Consider the following 15,147-nt stretch of genomic DNA (forward strand, 5'->3'; position numbering starts at 1 on the left):
CACACCAGAGCATGACCAGACGCACCGGCGTCGAGTCCGTTTGTGCGCGCGCTCGCATGGCCAAGCCAGTGACCTGACATGTAGTTAGTGTGACCGGACGCTCCACCACGTGGAGACCCATCACTTCTAGTAAGCACTCTGAGAGGGTTTTTCGAGACCGGACGCGCCAGGTCTATATCGAGCGGACACGACTCTGAGTCCGATCACCTCTGCGCCGCAAGCCAACCTCCAGCGCCCCTATGTCAGCGTACGTCACCTATGACCAGACGTAGCCCCTGCGCTTCAGGTCGCGCTTCCTCAGCTAGGTCCGGTCGAAGACCCGAGGGCGCGCCTACCTACGCTGGCTGATCGGACGTGCCTGAGGTGAGTCCAGTCACCTCAGTGCCAGAGTTCGGTCACAACAGTCTCCTTTTTCTTTTTTTTAACTCCTCAACCGCTTCACCCTTGCTTCCAAGTTGCTAACCACAGTGTGTACAACTCATGTGCTCGTGTGTTAGCATTTTTCAAGGGTCAAGGTTAACACACTAGGTCCCTAAATGCATATGCAAGAATCATGTCACCTAGTGGCACTCGATAACCGCTTGGCCAAAGATTTCCCCTCTTTATAATACGACTATCGATCTTAAACGCACTTACACCCTCTATGGTGTCTTAAGTGCTAAAATAAATACCTATTTAATACCTTTGCCTTGATCTCCTTGATTTTTGTTTTTCTCTTTCTTCTTTTCCAAGTTGGAGCACTTGATCATCTCTATTGTGGCCATCACCTTCACCATGACCATCATCTAGCTCCACCACTTGGATTGGACTACCTTATCTAATTCACACACTTAAATCAAAGGTTAGTCCTAGGTTTCATCAATTATCCAAAACTAAACTATGGCTTTCAATCTTTCCTTTTTTGGTAATTGATGACAACCCTTCACAAAAATATTCAATGAAATCTTTTTGGATTCATGTTGCTTGCCCAAGCATATTACCATATGTAAAGGATGTGGACAAGTTTCATAAACCTGAATTGGTAGTATTAGCTCCCCCTACATATGTGCTAAGAGTTGGGATTTGAAAGTTTACACATATACATAGATAGGAAGTTTGGGAGAGTAATAGCTACCAAATGATGCTAAGGTGTAAAGAATGGACCTTTGAAGCATGATACCAATCAGAGTTGCCATTTGAACACCATCCTTAGCACCATGGTTTGCTAGATATCACTTGAAAACTACAACCGCTAGATACCTCATGAGACCAACATTAGAAACAAGGCTCTAGTACAACTTGTAACAACAATTCAAGTGTCTAGCTATCCTATGCATGCTAGTTTTTCATTTCATCAATCATTTTTCTATAATCTATCATACACCACACAAGCATGGATATAGAATTTTAAAAACTTATGCCATGCAAGCAAACATATGTAATGCACATTCAAATGCAACGTACAAGCTTATGAGCTTGCTCCCCCTACTTGTGTGCTTCAAATTTTAAATGATCCCCTTACAATGTCATTTCATTTGTTTGTTCCCCCTATCTTACTATCTTTGTGAATGTCTCTCCGCCTTTGGCATCAAATACCACAAAAGGTGAACTCAAATTTAAGATATGTTGGGGGTGAAACCATGTTAAGTGAGGATCATTTTCCCAATTTGGTTTAATCTAGATCACTTGCAAAAGATATATAACTCAGTTTGATCTAATGGTAAGCTTCTTCACACCTCATTTCAAGGGTTATCATGACAATATTGAGTTAAACACTTATAACTCATTTTCTAGATTAAACACTAGGTTCACAAGCCCACAAACATGTCATATGCTACCATTAGATCATGTCAAGCATACAAGCAATAGTGGTACCATACAAGCATCAAATTCATTTGATTTTCATGAATGAACCTAAGACATGTGAGGAATGACTAGATGCACTAAACAAGTGTGGCAGAACCACCCAAAATAACATGCTTATGGAGTTGCTCGTCTTCCACCAGACACTAAGAACCCCCTAAAGCAAGCTATATCAGATGGTATCCGTCGGGCACACCCCAAGGGAGAACCCGAAAGATCCGTATTTTTCCCAAGGATCCAATAATGAGAACGAGTTACAATACGGGTCCCTTTCATACATCAGAGTTTCTTAAAAGTACATTATTACAATACCAAATGTCAGAGTGTGGAATGATAAACAGCGGAATTTAAAGTAAACATCTAGCGATAAGAACGAGGATCTGTCTGAGCCCACCAGAAGAATCCTCCACACAAGGGTACTTCTCATGCATCACCTGCAACAGGGGTACATAAACCGTGAGTACACAATGTACTCGCAAGACTTATCCGATTAGTGGGAATAATTTCCTGACCCAAGGAATATGATAAGCTTTATGGTTTACTGGTTTTCTTTTAGCAAAAAACAATACTAATAGTGAGTCCTTATTTATGTTATTATTATCAGTCGTATTAAGTTATTATCTATCGAGTCTATATAAGCACATGTTCTACTTTTAAGCAAGAGTTGAGCAATCAGTTCTATTTCATCACCTTTCATCTTTCTGTTCTTACTAGGTGCTAGACACAAAACAAGCCATACCAGATCGGCCGGCGATTTGTGAATCAATGTTTGCCCCCAAAACACATGTCCCACTTGTACCCTAGGCACAAGGAGGACTAACCCATCACCCTCCTGTCTTGGGTGTCTAGGTTCTTGTCTGAACTTGGACTCCAAGCCCCCACTTCTGAGTCCCGGACTTAGTGCGGTGCATGGACCTCCACCTTCCCCACCTCCCATCAGTCGCTCCGGAAAGAGCCAGATCCACGACAAGAGAGCAACAAGTCTTCCATACGCCCATACCCAAGTATGCACTCGCGACAATAAATCTGTGATTTGCCCATGGTGCCTTATGCAACTAACGGTCCTTAATTGACATAGACAGGGAAAAAGTATAACCGAGCTATGCCATGTTGGCCGCAGGACACAACTGTCGATGTTTCACCGCCGATAGCCTACCACGGGGATACCCGGGCAGTTTGTTCGGGCTTCAGCATATGTAGAACTCGACGATAAATGCAAGAGATAGTCGATTTATTCTGGTTCGGGCCCTCGACCATGATCGAGTAATAGCCCTACGTCCAGTCAGCCTTAGCCTTTGCGTTGGATTGATTGTAAAGTGTTGTGTTGCGTTATGTGTGTCTTTTCTCTAGGAACTCCGCCCTCCTTTATATAGTTAGGAGGCTAGAGTCCTAGTCGGTTTACAATGAGGTTCCTAGTAGGATCATAGAATAATACTACTACTAAAATTACAGGGAAAGAAATCCTAGTTAGATTAGATCTTCTCCCTTCCTTGTAATGTATCCTATGGGTCCTGTACCGACAAGCCCCCGAGCACTTCATGGTTGAGCTCTGGAAGCCTCATCTTGTTCCTTTAGGTCTTACCAAGCAGGGACAAGCATCGTCCGAGTACTTTCTTGAGTGAAACCATGTAGCGCTTCTTGGGATCTTCGAGTGGTATGTGCCTTTTTGAAGAAAAAGTACATCCGTCTGGGTGTAGCCCCCGAGCCTCTTGCTATTTGGAACAAGGAGCTGGAGGGTCTTACCTTGAAATTGTTCTGATTCTTTGTCGAAAGGCTCCTGAGCATATACCTAGGTTTTTTTATCAAAAAGAACTTGGATATAGCTTGGTCCGGATTCTTTTTGTTGTGAGCCCTTGAAGTGGTTTGTCTTGAAGAAGTCTTCTTGGTGACGTGCGCTTTTTCAAAGAAAAAAGTGCACTCACTGAGTGTAGCCCCCGAGCCTCTTGCTATTTGGGACAAAAAGTTGGAGGGTCTTGAATCTTGTGTTGTTTGAAAATTGATGTCTTGAAGAAGTCTTCTGAGTGATGTGCGCTTTTTTCAAAAAAAGTGCACTCACTGAGTGTAGCCCCTGAGCCTCTTGCTATTTGGAACAAAGAGTTGGAGGGTCTTGAATCTGAGTTGTTCAAAGAATTGAAAACCTCTCCTATTGCAGTCCCCGAGCATATATCCAGGTTCTTTTGTTCAGAAAGAACTCGGATGCAGGGTCTTGGCATATTCTCTAGTAGTCTGCTATTGTCAGATGTAGTTGTATGGTGGTGGTTGAGTGTAAATGCTGTTTGTTCATGAGTTATACAGTGTTGATATATCCTTTCAAATATGCTTGTCCTTGAGTACTATTCCTTCATGCCTGAGTCCTCATTCATTGAATTCTATCTTTTCACTTTGTCCTTTGTTAGATTTGTTCTATTGGTGCTCCCGGTCCATGTGCGCCACTCCTTTGGTCTATAAATACCCTCCTGGTGTGCTGTTTTGATCCCTCAAGCATTTTGTTGCATGATCTGAAATCTTCGTAGTCATGAATATGATAGTTTCTGAAGTAGAGCAGCCCCCAGGCATATCTTGTAGTTCTTATATATCTTGTCGTAGCTGGAGGGAGTCTTGTGATAGAGATTAGAGGTAGACTAATCTCGTAGTGGCATTGTATTAGGAGGTACGTGGCGATAGTTGGAGGAAGTCTTGTGATGTTAGATACGTTCCTTCATCCAACAGTTCTAGGTAGATCCCCCTTGCCTGCCATGCAACTGTCCAGTGTAGATCAACGCCTGATTCGGTGTCACATCGGACTTGGGTAGATAGATGCCTGCTGGGCTTCCCTGTTCCATGTTGTCCCACCATGCTGCTGACTTCCGCCTCAGATGTATTGCGTCCGTCCTTTGAAGAAAACAGTGTAGCCGAGTGCGGTTTGTTCTATTGAGTAGCGATTTGGAACATGTATTCGTTCCGGAGCCTAGTTGTGTCCGGGTTCCTTTTTACTACCTTGCTCATTGTAGTACCAAGTTCGTTGGGTCTTGTAAGACGTGTAATCTTGTATTTTTTGAAGCCATTTATAATGGAAAGAATCTTGTCTTCTGGGTTGTCATTCTTTTTTCTGCTGATGTCTTGGTTGTTTGTGAGATTCCCGAGTTCTTTCTATAAGAACCGAGTTCTTGTGTTTCTTGTGAGGCAACCCTTCGTTGCTTCATTGTTGATGAGTTTTTTTTGTAGCAATATGTTAACTCTGCCTTGGTGCTGGATGGATAAGTCTAAAATATGCCCGTTGAACTGTACCGTTGTGTAGAAGTGTGCTGTCCGTCATTTCAGCTTTGTCAATTGTGTTGGGAAATGAACCGTTGTGTTCTCATGCCATGTTAAAACGGGCCTAATGGGCCATATTTTATTTGCTGTAAAAATCTATTTAAAGGCGTTCTTTCTTCTTTTTCTTTACTGCCCTGCTTTTGCCTTGAAACCCTAGTCCTCACTTTGCCATCGCCATTGTCGCCGTCATTTGAGCGCCGCCGCCTGACCATCATCGTCTCTTAGTGCCTTATTGTTTTCGCTAGTATATGGGTAGGAAGAAATTAGCGAGCAAGTCCCAAGCAACCTTTGTAGACGAGGAGGCATCACTTTCTATGATTGAAAATCAAGAATTCATGGCCATGAGGGCTGCTCAGAAGGTCTGGCTGGCTCCAACTATGACTGAGGATCAGTTGCACAAGCTTGTTAGTGATTGCCTAATCTAGGACAAGGAGATTGCTGAGTGGAGAGCTCCAGGCCAGCATCGGGTTCCAACTCTAGGCTCCGTTGAGATTGTTCTTTTTGTCTCCTTTATCCGTGCTAGACTCTGCCTTCCTGCCTCTGCTTTTCTTCATCGCTTTCTCAATTATTTTGGGATTAGCTTGAACCATCTTACTCCCAATGCTATCCTTCATCTTTCTATTTTTGTTCATCTTTGTGAAACTTTTCTTGGAATTCCTCCTTCTCTTTCTCTCTTTCATTACTTCTTCCGTCTGAAGCCCCAACCCATAGCAATGACACCCATGTTCTTGGTGGCTATGGGATTTAGTTTCATTAGGGTCATAAGAGTAGATTCTTTGATTATGACTTGGTTGATTCTCTAAGGGATTGGCGTGTCGACTGGTTTTATGCCGCTAATATGATTCCTCCTCTTTCTATTCATTCTAGTTCTGGTCCCGTGGTTAATGACCGATGGGAAAAGAATCCCCTAATGGTGGATGAACTCTAGGCGATCAAGCCGTTTCTTGATAGGATATGTGCTCTGAAACAGCAAGGCTTGACCGGTTTTGGTATCGTCTCTAGTTTTCTTCGCCGTCGTGTTCAACCTCTGAAGGAGAGAGAGAACTATGGTTTTGAATACTCTAGAGTGGAGGATCCTTCTCGTATGGTCCCTGCCCTTGAGTTGACTGGTGAGGAGGTGCTCGAGCACCTTTAGAAGATGTTGAAGGGAGTAAGCATCGTCCTGCTTACTGTCCCTGAGTATTGTGCTAACAACCCGCCTCCTACTGTGAGTTGTTTTTTCTTATGCTAGTACTTTTCGTATTTCCTTTACTATTTCCACTTTTCGCTTAATCTTTCTCATATGGTTGTTTTACTCTTTTATAGGAATTGGGGCGTAACTTCGTTGATCTGACCCCCTTGATGACTGCCCTACCATTGTGGAGCTTGGGGAGAATCTTGCTGGGGCATCTTTAATCAGTAAGTTTCAAACCACCATGATGTTTCCTGGTGTTTCTTCCGTAGTTCTTGACACATATGTAGAGTATGTTTCTCGTCCAGTTCCTCAAGCTCCTCGTAGTGTTGGAAAAAGGGGGTGAGCGGATTGTTCTTCTTCTGGTTTGCCTGCTACCCAGAAGTCTCGCCAATCGAGTACTCGTCTAGGTACTCAAGTTATAGGTAGCGTGCTCCTAGGTGAGCATATTAATATGTTTTGTCTTTTTGTTTTTTGTTTTTGCCTTTAACTGAGTACTTTTCTTCTTTTTCAGATGGCGCTGTGGTTGCCATGTTTGAGAGTGAGGAAGATGAGGATGATGATGCTGCCCTTGTTACCCGTCGGTGAGTTGTTTTCTTGTTTTTTTGCTGTTGAACACTTCTTTTTGTTCTGACTTTGAACTTGTTCTCTTGTAGTAAGAGGTCGTTGACCTCGAGTTCTTCTAGAGCTTCGGTACCGACCACGCCACTCCCATTGCAAGGTGGTGGCGATATTTTTGCTACTATAGTTCCCCCTCTAAGGTCTTCTGTTGGTCTTGGGGGTTTTATGAAGAAGAAGATAGCTAAGTGAGTGAATCCTGGTTATGTTTCTCTACTTCTGTTTTCCTCTTCTCTGATTCATATTCTTATCATTGAGTTTCCTTATCATCTTGTAGGCCCTCGTCTTTCCTAAACCCTCAGTCGACTTCTTGTCAGTCCTCTAGTGCGCCTCTGTGTTCTGAGTCTCGGGTCTCGGAATGTGCGATCAGCGAGGTGGTTGTTAGGGGGACAGGGTTCTCTGGTGATCCCATAGCTGCTGATTTGCTGGCTCCGAAGGTGATCGTGGCCATGGTGGTGGAGTCATCTGAGGAGGTGGCCAGGGCTTCCCAAGGTACGGCTCTGGTCTTGTCTTCTTTGCCTCGGCCAGCTTCTCCGTCTGCTCCTCTTCCTAGTGGCGTTCAGCATTTGGATGATGATGTGGTGCAACAATTTGATGCCACTCATCGGTTGTCAGAGCTGACCGCTACCTGAGGGACCTTCGTGACTTCTTTTGGGGAAAAACTCCAGGTAATTTTTTTTTCTGAAGTTCTTTCTTTGGATGTTCGTCTTTCTTCTGTTCTTATGTCTTGCTTTTCTTTCTTTCTTTTGCTCAGTATTTTTCTCAGGATCATACCGGCTTCTTTTTCTCGTCTGAAACCAAGAAAAAGTTATCTTCTGAGGTTAGTGCCCTGAAAACAGAGCTTGACCTCTGTCGAGCTGAGATGGAGACCGAGCGTCAAACACACCAAAAGGAGGAAAAAGCTCTCCGTGCCAAGGTGGTTGAGGTAGAAAAGCGGAGGGATGCTACTGTCCAGGAGGCCTTGAAGAATGTGGAGGCCATGAAGAATGAGTGTAATGGTATTGCGGGTTCTTATTATTTCCTCTTATATTCAAATTTCCCTTTCTGCTAACTTGTTTTTGGTGCCTGGTCTAGCTCTTTGAGTTAAAAAGCAGAAGCTCTCGGAGGATATTCAGGAAATGAAGACACTTGCTCGCAATAGTCACAACAGGGCTAAGGAGGTAATTACTCGTGCTGAAGAAGAACTTGCACTTGCCAAGTTGATTAGGCGTGTGTAACACCCTAAATTTTGAATAAATTTAAATTGGCTAAATTGGTTTATTTTTATTTATGTGAGCATTTAAACCACATTAAGTTTATAAAAATGAAATCAATATCAAAGTTAAATACATGCTTGAGCATTCATGCTGGTGCATATTTTGTGTTGAGTTGGTTTGGATTTTGTTCTAGTTTTAAAAAAAGAAATTCAAATTCATCTAAAAAAAGGATTCAAAAGCTTGGAAAATAAAAAGAAAAGGGAAACTTTCTCTCTGCCTGGCTTCTGGCCCAGTCGGCCTGATCCTCTCTCTCGCAGCCTAGCTCACGCAGCTAGCGCAGGCCCGCACTGGCCTCTTCCCTTTTCTTCTTGGGCCGACAGGCCGCGGCCTAGGATGGCCAGCCCACGAGTGCCCGCGTGTTGCAGCAGCCCGCCTCCTTGTGCCACCGACAGCTGGGGCCCACACCCGTCTTCCTCTCTGAGTCGGCAACGAAGTGGACACCGACCCGGTGTTGATCCACGTGACTTCCTCGCGTCACGGTGCAATCCGCATGCCCGTGTAGTCTATAAAGCCCCCAGCGTCCGCGTCCGCGACGCCCTCTGCAACCCTAGCGAACCGCCGCCTTCACTCCCGCGCTCAAGTTCGCAGCAGCACCCAGCCACAAGGCATCGAAGCTACTGAGCTTGTTCCTAACATTCCACAGCTTTTTCGTCACTGTAAGCCAGAGGCCGAGCTTCGTACCAATCTCACGAAGCCGTTGGACGTTTCCTCTCTTTGTTTTCACTCGGTTTTGGTCTCTGACCGTCACTGAACCTTGCAGAGCGCTGCCGTCCACCACCACGAGCGGCACATCGTCCTTGGATCGCCTCAACTCACACCGCTGCCCTAGGTGAGTTGCCTTCGGTCTCCTCGGTCGAATCGTACCGGTCCTGTGCAATTTGGTGCACGAAATCGCCCAAGCTGATTACGTCGGCGAGCTCCCCATAGCTGGTAATGGCCGCCACCGCGCCGGCGTACTGTGCCGGCCGGCCAGCTCTTTCCCCCCCCTTGGATCTGATCTCAGCCGTCCAATCTGGATCGGACGATCCATAATGGAAGTTACCCCTTCGCGTGGCACTTTTGTTAAAGAGCCCCTGCAGTTTTTAAATATAGAACCTGCAGTCCCATGGCGTATTCCAGTGAATACGTTTTCTCGTTTTTGAAAACGTATTTTCTAATTTGCAGATTCAAATGGAAGTTCTAATTAATTACAGTTTTGCCATTGCCTTTATTTGCTCATAACTTCTTCGTTTTAACTCCAAATTGATCCGTTCAACTTGCGTTAGATTCATCTTTTCGAGATCTATCTATTCATATAGTTTGTCACCATGTTTTTGAACTTTAAATAGATTTGATCTATTTCTTTAATAGGGAAACTTGTTCTAATCCTAACTTTCTCGTTGTAACTCCGTTTTTCGTGATCTTCGCGTCTGTGTGATCGTAGCAACGTGTAGAATAGTTTTATGAACTTTTCAAAACTTTTTGCCTCTATTGGTGTACTGTTCTAATTAAATTTATTTGTTTGCCTCATGTATGATTGCTCGGATGATTGTATGTTGCTGCTTGGTGTTGTTGATCGAGTTCAGACAGTGAGGTTTACGTTGGCGAACAAGAGAACTTCTACAACCAGCAAGACCAGCAAGACTTTCTGGAGAATTATGATCAAGGCAAGTATAGCTAAGGACCTTCCTTGTTGTCCTATTCATGAGATGCACTAAAATTCATTTGCATGTGTCCACTTTGTTATCCTATGTAGGATATCCTAGAATTTGATCTTGAATACCTTGAAACCTGGATTTATGCATTTGGGTAGTGTATGCTAGCGCTAAACAACAACCATGATCTTGATACTTGACTGATAATGGAGCTTTAAACAATTTAAGATGACTTGTTAGCAATGACAGGAGGGTTTAATTCCCTCTCCTCAAGGACTTATTTGTAAGTGATCATCCAGGACTTATAGTACAGCTCTAAGGGCTACATGGCTCTGGCTTTAGTTGCTTGGGAGACCTCTTCTAGCTGGCTTAGAGGATACTGCGAGTCAGGTATAGGATAGCCTCTGTCCTGTTTGCCTTGCTATGAAGCGGCCTTTTATTTTCTTTGGAAGGGGGGTTCCTATATCTGATGACCCTGCGGCCCTTCCCGGTTAGACAAACTTCTGAGTAGCTCTATGTGGTTTTCGGTGTCTGGACGTAATTAACCCATGCACTTGTAAAACCATGACTCATAGTGAAAGTGTACACCTCTGCGTAGAGTTAATAAACTGGTATACTAGCCGTGCTCACGGTCATGAGCGGCCAAGGGATTCTTACACCATAAATGAGCTCTTGTTTAATTGTGCTTTACTAAGTCTTCTTTAAGCTAATTATTGTCTTAGTATAATGATGATGTGTTATGGGAATTATGGTACTACCTTGTTGCTAATAAATGCTAAACTTGATCATACCCATAAAAGCTACTTGCAGTTCAACCAGTGTCAGCTATTTGAGCCTCATGAACCCTTAGTTATCTTGTTAAGTACGACATGTACTTATGCCTTGCTTTATCTTTTATATTGGAAAAATCCTGGATGGGTAACAGATCAAGATTGGATTGAAGATTATCATGAAGAGTATTAGGCTTGATGTTCACCAGTTGACGTCCCTGTTGGAGCTTCCGCAAGAGAGTTATCTTAGTAGTTATTATATTTATGCTTGAGACTATGTATTGAATACTTATTTGCTATGTAATAAACATTGTGATGGTACAATTCAAAATTTGTCCACTTATGTGTGCGACCGTTCCTGGGGTGCACATAAGACTTTTATACATCCTCTTTTGTTCTTAAAATGGGGTGTGATAGCGTGGAGCTGACAAGGATCTTGTGCAGGTCCAAAAAATAGTTGAAGTATTGAATGGCAAGTTGGCGATGGCTATTGAGAACTGGAATGCTTTGTGGAAATCATTTCGGTCAGTAGCTGATCTTCTTCGAACTCCAGCAGATGATGGTCAATCTTGGGCTCAGTTTGTTCCCCAAGTTCTGACCCATTTCTAGGAGTTCGTGAAGAGGTGCGCCCAACTCTATACCAGAAATGTTCTTGCCTAGGTCCGGGTTCTTGCTCTGGAGATGCCTTTGTCCAAGATTGCAGAGGAAGCCGAGAGTCAAGAATATCTGGATGCCGTTGAAAAGATGGAGCCTGAGGTTGAAGACTTGGCCAGGAGGATTGTAGATAATCTTAATATTGATATTTCTTCTCCTAATGACGATGCTTGATGTATTTGACCTTTGTACTCCAGTCTCTGTAATAGGCTATTATACTTCTTTTTGAATGGAGATCCTTTATTTTTCATTGATGTCTTCTTGGCCTGGATGTCTTTGATTTTTTCAAGTGCTTGTCATGCTTTCGTCTGCGCCGTGTAAACAACTCGATATTTGTATATCGTTGTCTTGACAAACTATCTTGATTTGTCGAGTGCTTGTCTGGCTTTTGTCTACATCGTGTAAATAACTCGGTATTTGTAGATCGTTGTCTTGACAAACTTTCTTGATTTGTTGAGTGCTTGTCTGGCTATCGAGTAAACAACTTGGGTTAAGTAGATCTTTGTCCTGACAACCTTTTTGTTCTTGTTAGTACTGAAGAGACTTAGAACCAGCAATCTCAAGTATCTTCAGCTTCTTATCTTTAGTTTCTTTGCTTTCGTCCAGTGAGCTCAAGCATGTTTTTAGCTTTTTGCTTAACTCGGAGTGTGGCCAGCATCTGGCTCTTTCCCTGGTTGTGAAAACAACTCATGATCGGTTTGGATGTTAGCTTATCAGCTACCCTCATCGGCGGGCTCAAGCATCTTTTCAGCTTTTTTGCTCTCGGCCGGTAGGCTCAGTCATAATTTCAGCCATTTTGCTCTTTGGTTCAGGTGTTAGCTTATCAGCTACCCTCATCGGCGGGCTCAAGCATCTTTTTAGCTTTTTTTTGCTCTCGACCGGTAGGCTCAGGCATAATTTCAGCCATTTTGCTTTTTGGTTTGGGTGTTAGCTTATTAGCTACCCTCATCAGCGGGCTTAAGCATCTTTTTAGCTCTTTTGCTCTCGGCCGGTATGCTCAGGCATAATTTTAGCCATTTTGCTTTTTGGTTCGAGTGTTAGTTTATTAGCTACCCTCATCGGTGGGCTCAAGCATCTTTTCAGATCTTTTGCTCTCGGCCGGTATGCTTAGGCATAATTTTAGCCATTTTGCTTTTTGGTTCGGGTGTTAGCTTATTAGCTACCCTCATCGGTGGGCTCAAGCATCTTTTTGGCTCTTTTGCTCTCGGCCGGTATGCTCAGGCATAATTTCAGCCATTTTGCTTTTTGGATCGGGTGTTAGCTTATTAGCTACCCTCATCGGCGGGCTCAAGCATCTTTTCAGCTTTTTTGCTCTCAGCCAGTGTTTTTAGTGAAAACAACTTGGGAAAAGTCGTAATAAGACATTTGTTTGTCGAGGAACACCATCTTTATTGATCATGAACTTTTACATGCTTAGTGAAAACAACTAGGGGAAAGCCATAATAAGACATATGTTGTTGAGGAACACTATCTTTATTGATCATGAACGTTGATCTCTTGTGGCTTGTATATATGTTCTTCCTTATGTTGTTTTCATGAGTAGAATCTTCTTAGTTGGCTGATGTACCATGTATTGTTGACTTCTTTTCCATCTTCAATTATCAACTTGTACGTGCCTGATTCGGTGACTTTTGTGACAATAAACGGACCTTCCCATGGACTGAGTAGTTTGTGGCGTCTGTCAGTTTTTTGTATTCTTCTTAGTACTAGATCTCCGATTTGGAGTGATCGAGGTTGGGTATTCTTGTTGTAGTGGCGTCTTAAACCTTGGAGGTATCTAGCTAATTGAAGGGTAGCATTTACTCTAACTTCTTCCGTACTATCGAGTTCTAATCTTCGGGTGTGTTCTGCTTCTCCTTTGTCATATTGTTCTATCCTTGGTGACATCCAGATCAAGTCGGCAAGTAGTACTGCTTCTAATCCATAAACTAGGAAGAAAGGTGAGTATCCGGTGGCTCTGCTTATGTGAGTCCGTAGCCCCCATACTACTTTGGGTAATTCTTCAATCCATTTGGATCCATAGTCCACTAGTTCTTCGTACAATCTTGGTTTTAATCTTGCTAGTATGAGTCCATTAGCCCTTTCTACCTATCCATTGGCTTCTGGACGTGTGACTGATGCGTAATCTATGCCGAAACCGCAATCCCGTGCCCAACTTTGGAATTCTATAGTTGTAAAGGGGGAACCCAAATCTGTGATGATTCGATTGGGCATGCCGAAGTGGTGCATAATGTCTTGGATGAACTTGACTGCTTTGGCTACGCTGTATTTTGTGAGTGGTTTGTATTCAATCCACTTGGTGAACTTGTCAATTGCTACAAAGATGTACTCGAAATCGCCCTTTGCTTTCTTGAGAGGTCCTACTTGATCCAGCCCCCAGCAGGAGAAAGGCCAAGTGGGAGGGATGCAGATGAGATTGTGAGCTGGTACATGAGCTTGTCTTGCAAACATTTGACAACCTTTGCATTTTCTGATGAGTTCTTCTACGTCTTTCAAAGTGATTGGCCAGTAGAATCTGGTTTGGAATGCTTTGCCGACTAGTGTTCTTTAAGTGGCATGATTTGCACAGCAACCCGAGTGTATTTCTTCTAAGATCTCTTTGCCTTTTTCGAACAAGACACATTCTAGGAGTACTCCTGATGATGCGGCTCTTCTATACAGCTTGTCCCCTACTAGGACGTAGTTCTTGCTTCTGCGAACAACTTAGGTAGCCTCCGCTTTATCTGCTGGCAACTTATTCTCTTTGATGTAATCGATAAAAACCTAGGTTCATGAGGTGGTGATTGCCAAAATATAGGTGCCTTTAGCTAGGAGTTCAGGGGTTATCGCACCGGGTTGTTTGATAGAGGGAGCTGATAACTCTTCTATGAATACACTGGGTGGTACCTTCGCCCTGTCAGACCCGAGCTTGGCGAGGACGTCTACCGCAATATTAGAGTCGCGCAGGACATGTAGAATTTCCAATCCTTGAAAATGTTTTTCGAGTTTTCGTATTTTAGTACAGTAAGCGCCTATGTTTTCTTTGGTGTAGTCCCAATCTTTGTTGACTTGGTTGACGACTACCGCCGAATTGTCATATATGAGTAATCGCTTGATTCCAAGGGTAATTGCCACTCAGAGTTCATGGATGAGGGCTTCGTATTCTGCTTCATTGTTTGTAGCTTGCCATAATATCTGAAGGACATACTTGAGTTGCTTTCCATCTAGAGAGATGAAGAGAACGCCTGCACCGGCTCTGCCTAGCTTGAGTGATCCATCAAAGTACATCTTCCAATGGTCAAGGATGATATTTGACATAGGTTGTTGAATTTCTGTCCACTCGGCAACAAAATCAGTAAGGGCTTGAGATTTAAATGCCTTTCATGGGGTGAAATCGATATTGAGAGCACCAAGTTCAACTGCCCACTTAGATATGTGCCCTGTTGTGTCTCTATTGTGTAGGATGTCTCCGAGTGGGAAATCTGTCACCATGGTAATCTTGTGGCTTTCAAAATAGTGGCGAAGCTTGCGTGAAGTGATCAGGAGGGTGTAGAGTAGTTTTTGCACATGCGGGTACCGGATTTTTGATTTTGATAGTACTTCGCTAATGTAGTATACAGGGCATTGTACTTTATATATGTGCCCATCTTCTTCTCTTTCTATGACTATTGCTGTGCTGATCACAGTAGAAGTTGCCGCAATGTACAGCATCATGTCTTCATTTTTCTTTGGAGGCGTGAGAATGGGCGAGGAGGTGAGGTATGCCTTATGTCTTTTGAAAGCTTCATTGGCTTCTTCTATCCACTCGAACTTGTCTATCTTCTTTAGTAGTTTAAAGAAAGGCAACCCTTTTTCGCCGAGTCTTGATATAAAACGATTGAGGGCTGCCATGCAGTCTGTTAGTTTCTACACCTCTTTGACACTTCAAG

The 15,147-nt window shown here is 43.4% G+C and overlaps 1 pseudogene; it reads left to right on the top strand.

Moving 5' to 3' along the window:
* LOC136469833 (uncharacterized) overlaps positions 1 to 9,368 on the top strand; it is a 22,134-nt pseudogene extending 12,766 nt beyond the window's left edge.
* The last annotated feature ends 5,779 nt before the right edge of the window (positions 9,369 to 15,147 follow it).

This window comes from Miscanthus floridulus, chromosome 8 (assembly GCF_019320115.1).
Source record: "Miscanthus floridulus cultivar M001 chromosome 8, ASM1932011v1, whole genome shotgun sequence".
Lineage (NCBI taxonomy): Eukaryota > Viridiplantae > Streptophyta > Magnoliopsida > Poales > Poaceae > Miscanthus > Miscanthus floridulus.